Genomic DNA, 6,189 nt, shown 5'->3' with positions numbered 1-6,189 from the left:
TTGGGGAGGAGACCCTGCCACAAGTGGAGGAGTTCAAGTACCGGACATCCCTAGTTAAAAATATTTTTTGCAAACCAGTAATTATAATCCGCAAATAATGTGCCGTTGTTGAGTCTGTACTGTCTGGAGATCGGCAGACTTGCCACATTATACTCTTCCATATCAGAAGGTGGCAGCAGGTAGCTAATTGCTTTGTAGATGTCGGAAACAGCGGGAGGCAGTGTGCAGGTAAAAAGGTGTCTAATGCTTAAACCAAAAATAAACAAAAGATGAGTGCCCCTAAGAAAAGGCATTGAAGCTTAGGAAAGGCTATACAGAACAAAACTAAAACTGAACTGGCTACAAAGTAAACAAAAACAGAATGCTGGACGACAGCAAAGACTTACTGTGGAGCAAAGACGGCGTCCACAATGTACATCCCAACATGACATGACAATCAACAATGTCCCCACAAAGAAGGATGAAAACAACTGAAATATTCTTGATTGCTAAAACAAACCAGGTGTGGAGAATAGCGGTCAAGGAAGACATGAAACTGCAACAGGAAAATACCAAAAAAAGAGAAAAAGCCATCAAAATAGGAGCGCAAGACAAGAAGAAAAACACTACACACAGGAAAACACCAAAAAACTCAAAAAAATAAGTCACGGCGTGATGTGACAGGTGGTGACAGTACACCTACTTTGAGACAAGAGCTATTAGTGATGCATGCTTGGTTATGGTTTAAAGTCATATCCAACAATTGCGACAACGACTTTTTACTGTCAACTGAGTTTTGTTTTTTAATGATTTCTGCTGGTGGTGTGCCTCCAAATTTTTTCAAGGCAAAAAATGTGCCTTCACTCAAAAAAGGTTGAAATGGTAAATGGTAAATGGGTTATACTTGTATAGCGCTTTTCTACCTTTTTTTTAAAGGAACTCAAAGCGCATTGACACTATTTCCACATTCCTACTTTGAGACAAGAGCTATATTGATGCATGCTTGGTGATGGTTTAAAGTCATATCCAACAATTGCGAGAACTACTTTTTATTGTCTATATCGGCAGCTGAGTTTCATTTTTTAATGTTTTGTGCAGGTGGTGTGCCTCCACATTTTTTCAATGAAAAAAATGTGCCTTGGCTCAAAAAAGGTTGAAAAACACTGCCTTAGATTATGCCCGTGTGGTACACAAACCACAGTTTGAGAACCTAATATCTAATAAGATACAAGAGCTGTAATACGATTTAAAGTCTTTAAAAAAATATATCAACTATGCCTAGTTTTGATTTGCAACCTGTGGTAGTTTCCATACCCAAATTTAGTCAAAATTTGGTAACCTTATTAAGCAATATGTTAAAAATGCGCCTTTGTGTGATCCAGCGCAGTTAACTACAACCAGGATAATACACACACTATATTAACAATTAAAAGTCAGTAAAGGAACCTTTTTTGATATAGCTTTTGTAAAGTTAAAGTTAAAGTACCACTGATACTACCACTAGGTGTGGTGAAATTACCCTTTGCATTTGACCCATCCCCTTGTTCCACCCCCTGGGAGGTGAGGGGAGCAGCAAGCAGCAGCGGTGGCCACGCCCGGCAATCATTTTGGTGATTTAACCCCCAATTCCAACCCTTGATGCTGAGTGCCAAGCAGGGAGGTAATGGGTCCCATTTTTATAGTCTTTGGTATGACTCGGCCGGGGTTTGAACTCACGACCTACCGATCTCAGGGCGGACACTCTAACCAACAAGAGATTAGATTGTGCAAGTGTAGCAGTGACGTGCGGTGAGGTTCATGGCTGGTGAGGCACTGACTTCATCACAGTCACATTTACAAACATATGAACCCTAAAGAGTATCTTATTCACCATTTGATTGGCAGCAGTAAACGGGTTATGTTTAAAAGCTCATACCAGCATTCTTCCCTGCTTGGCACTCAGCATCAAGGGTTGGAATTGGGGGTTAAATCACCAAAAATTATTCCCGGGCGCGGCGCCGCTGCTGCCCACTGCTCCCCTCACCTACCAGGGGGTGATCAAGGGGATGGGTCAAATGCAGAGGACAAATTTCACCACACCTAGTGTGTGTGTGACAATCATTGGTACTTTAACTTAACTTTAACTTTACACATACAAACTGTAGCACACAAAAAAGCACATTTAATTAAAAAAAACGTTATTATGGTCTTACCTTTACTTATAAATGAAGTCCATGCGCCGCTCCTTCTGAACAAAAGCATCGATAACTTGTTTATAGAAGTCTTCCTTATCTTTCTTCAGTTTTAAAAGTCTCTCTATCTCGATGGAGATCTCCCTTTAATTATTACCTCCTGCTTCGATTGAAAGTCCAGTTTAGAAAACTGTTTTATTTTAGATATGTAATCCTCCATGTTAAACGTCCAGGCGAGAGGAAAAAATAAACGATCGCTGCTAACTGTTGCTGCTTGTTGTCACTTCTTCTGCAGCCGAGTAGTCGCAAGAATGATCGCTGGGATCACTAGCGCCCTCTACCACCAGGAGGCAGGATTACTGCGAGCCTCACACAGTGCGTCTTCGCAGCCATTTTGATTGCTCAGCACAAGAAATACGTTACACACATACAGTTGTTGACAAAATACACTGTACATTATATACCTCAGCTAACTAAACTGTGGAAATGTATAATATAATTCATATAGCAATACGGTCTCACTGCACAGCAGGCCAGCAGTTGGCCGAGTCATTGCGCAATCCATGGCGAGGCTCAACTGGCTGCTGATCACCGCAAGTCTCTTCTCAGTATTTGAACGGCAAATGTGAAAATTCAGCGATTTTGAATAAAATAATCTAAAACTGGTGAAGTTAAATGGAAAATAACTTTATAGTATAATCACTGGATACATATAACAATTTAATAAAAAAAAATTCTTTCCATGATGGCACGTGAGGCCCCGCCTCACCTGCCTCCCCTGACTGCACGTCACTGAAGTGTACCTAATGTTGTGGGTGACATCAATACAGCCATCAATGGCGACAGTGCAACACTGCAGTCTATCTTGCAATTGAACGCCCAAACCTTGATATAAAAAAGCTCCAAAGCCAACGCAGCAGCCTCGAATAATGCGGCTAAATTTCAGCGGCCGAAATCAATTTCTTTCAAGGGAATCATCCAAACTCTAACTTCCACACAGAGAGCCAAATTGCGCTCACTCGCTCGCCACATGAACCACGTGGCTAACTTTGAAGTGCAAATGCGAGCCGATGACCGCCTTCGAGCAGGACTCGACAAACTAGGCCCTCTGAAGGTAACAGGAGAAGAACTTCAAATTGGAGGAGACAACCAATTTTCTTTAAAATTCGCTCTGTCAGAAATGGAAGGCCGCAGTCACATGGCTTGTATCAATTTAGCCCAGAACACAAAGACACTTTTAGTGTTCAGAGACAAACTTATTGGGACACATGACCAGGGTCGCCTCGTCCTAAATGCAGAACACACGCTTTGCACAGGGGCCCTGCCTTCCATAGGGGGGGTCCTTGTTTACATGAAGAAGTGCATGTAAAATGTAAATTCATGAATTTAATGTGAAAATTGAGAAGGTGTCTGAAATCAGATTTCTTGGGGTCATCTTAGATGAAAAGTTGACATGGAAAGCTCATATATTGCATGTGAAAAATAAGGTATCTAAAAGCTTATTTATTTTGAACAAGGTTAAATACAGTTTCCCGTATAATACAATGAGAATGTTATATTGCTCAATTATTCTACCTTATTTCAATTATTGTGCAGAAATATGGGGAAATACTGTTAGAATAATTTTATCTAAGTTATCACAAAAACTTTGTGTTGAAATGAGTTCCCAGGGAGTAGACCAAAAGCTGTCTTTGAACCTACCAAGAAGAAGGCTTGTAAAACTCCACTGTGTAGGGGGAAAGCAACATGAAGGTGTTCTGTTTTCTTTCATGTATTGTAATCAACAGAAAGATATTGTTTTAACTCAAGGACTACAAAGCGGAGAGAAGGCAGGATCTGCCCAAGTTTTGTGAACTCATTTACGAACCTTTCTTTGAACTGTTTTACAACCTTTTCTGTGAAGTGTTTACGACATACTTGCCAACCCTCCCGAAATTCAGCGCCTCTCCCGAAAACCTCCCGGGACAAATTTTCTCCCGAAAATCTCCCGAAATTCAGGCTAACCCACAATATAAACTGCGTACCTGCCCAATCACGTCATAGCTGTAGAATGATGGAGGGCGAGTTCTTGGTTTCTTATGTGGGTTTATTGTTAAGCAGTTTCATTAACGTCCTCCCAGCGCGGCAACAACACACAACAACAGCAGTCACGTTTTTGTCTACCGTAAAGCAGTTCGTCTGCCGTAAACAGCAATGTTGTGACACTCTTAAACAGGACAATACTGCCATCTAGTGCATTTGATGAAAGCACTTTTGTGCGTGCCACACAGAGAGGGTGTTCAGCATGGTTCGAAAAATAGTGACAGAGAATAGAACAAGGATGGACAATTCAACCCTTAACTCAACAATGAGTAGATGAGTGTTATGTGTGTGTATATGTGTAAATAAATGAACACTGAAATTCAAGTATTTATTATATATATATACATATATATATATACAGTGTTGGGTTAGTTACTGCAAAGCAGTAACTAGTTACAGTTACTAGTTACTTCATTTCAAAAGTAACTCAGTTACTAACTCAGTTACTTACACCAAAAAGTAATGCGTTACTGTGAAAAGTAACTATTTAGTTACTTATTTTTTTCTTCTTTTTTTTTTTTTAAAGCTCCCATTAATGCCCTTTTAGCCTTCATTTCAGTACTGTTATTGCACTGGACAATAATACAATCTGTTGATCAACTTGACATGCATTTGCATCACTGAACTCGGGACGGCGTGGCGCAGTGGAAGAATGGCCGTGCGCGACCCGAGGGTCCCTGGTTCAATCCCCACCTAGTACCAACCTCGTCATGTCCGTTGTGTCCTGAGCAAGACACTTCACCCTTGCTCCTGATGGGTGCTGGTTAGCGCCTTGCATGGCAGCTCCCTCCATCAGTGTGTGAATGTGTGTGTGAATGGGTAAATGTGGAAGTAGTGTCAAAGCGCTTTGAGTACCTTGAAGGTAGAAAAGTGCTATACAAGTACAACCCATTTATCATTTATAACTCTGCTAAGCAATGTGGTCTACATACAACACACAAAGACAAAGATATGTTACAAAGGCCAATTTGTTTCTGGCCAGAACAAATTGACAAAACTATTTTAAATAGCTGCAACATAACATACATAAGTAACAAACAGCATAATAACAACATAGCTGTAAAGCAAGAAAGGCACACACTACATACACAAAGCCTAACCAGGCATTTTCTTCCTCAAGTAATTCTGATACAAAATCATGTCTCAAGCCCAGAACACTCTCCACATTTCCCCAGTTTTAGTTTAGAGATAAGGAAAGATTGGCCTGACCCACTAGGATCCCTCTTTATGTTTGTGAACTTTATAGTCTATACATTTAGAGTGATGTGATAATCAAACACTCTAGAAGTCTAGAATGAAAGAGTATATAAGAGAATTGACAGCAACGTTCCCTCTCAGGAGTGCGCCTGTGCAATTGCGCACTGCTCAAGCGTCCTCTGCGCATGGCAAATCTATGCCATGCACAAAATCAAATAAAAAAATAAGCGCATAACAATTTTCGACACGACACGGACACGACAGAGAAAACCGTTTTCGTCATCATTGTTCAAATATTGTAACGTCTGTCGAGACGCTTTGAGGACATGAATTCCATCCATCACTTTACTGAGCAAAACTCTTTATTGTCGGCCATAAACACATCACCAAAACATTAGTAAAAAAATGATATCTAGCAAAAGTGGTCATTTTCTGCAGTACAAACCAGACCAAAAGCAACTTTGTTATATCAACAGCAGCCACTCGCTCTTTCTCACGTGCGCCAACACTTGCACATATGGCACTTAGCCAGTGATGCGTTTACAGCCACACAAAAAGTCGGACAACTCCAACACCACACATAAAGTGTCATTCCAGGTCGTTACACTATGATTTACCAATCAAATGTGTGCTTATTCTAGTGTCATTTATTAGGAATCTTAATTTATAAATATTAATCATTAAATGCTGTTAGTATATTCAATAAATACTAATAAAAATATATTTTTTACAAACAGGAAGTTGCAGGAATGTACACATG

Source organism: Nerophis lumbriciformis, linkage group LG33, assembly GCF_033978685.3.
Source record: "Nerophis lumbriciformis linkage group LG33, RoL_Nlum_v2.1, whole genome shotgun sequence".
Lineage (NCBI taxonomy): Eukaryota > Metazoa > Chordata > Actinopteri > Syngnathiformes > Syngnathidae > Nerophis > Nerophis lumbriciformis.
This window is presented reverse-complemented; position numbering follows the sequence as displayed.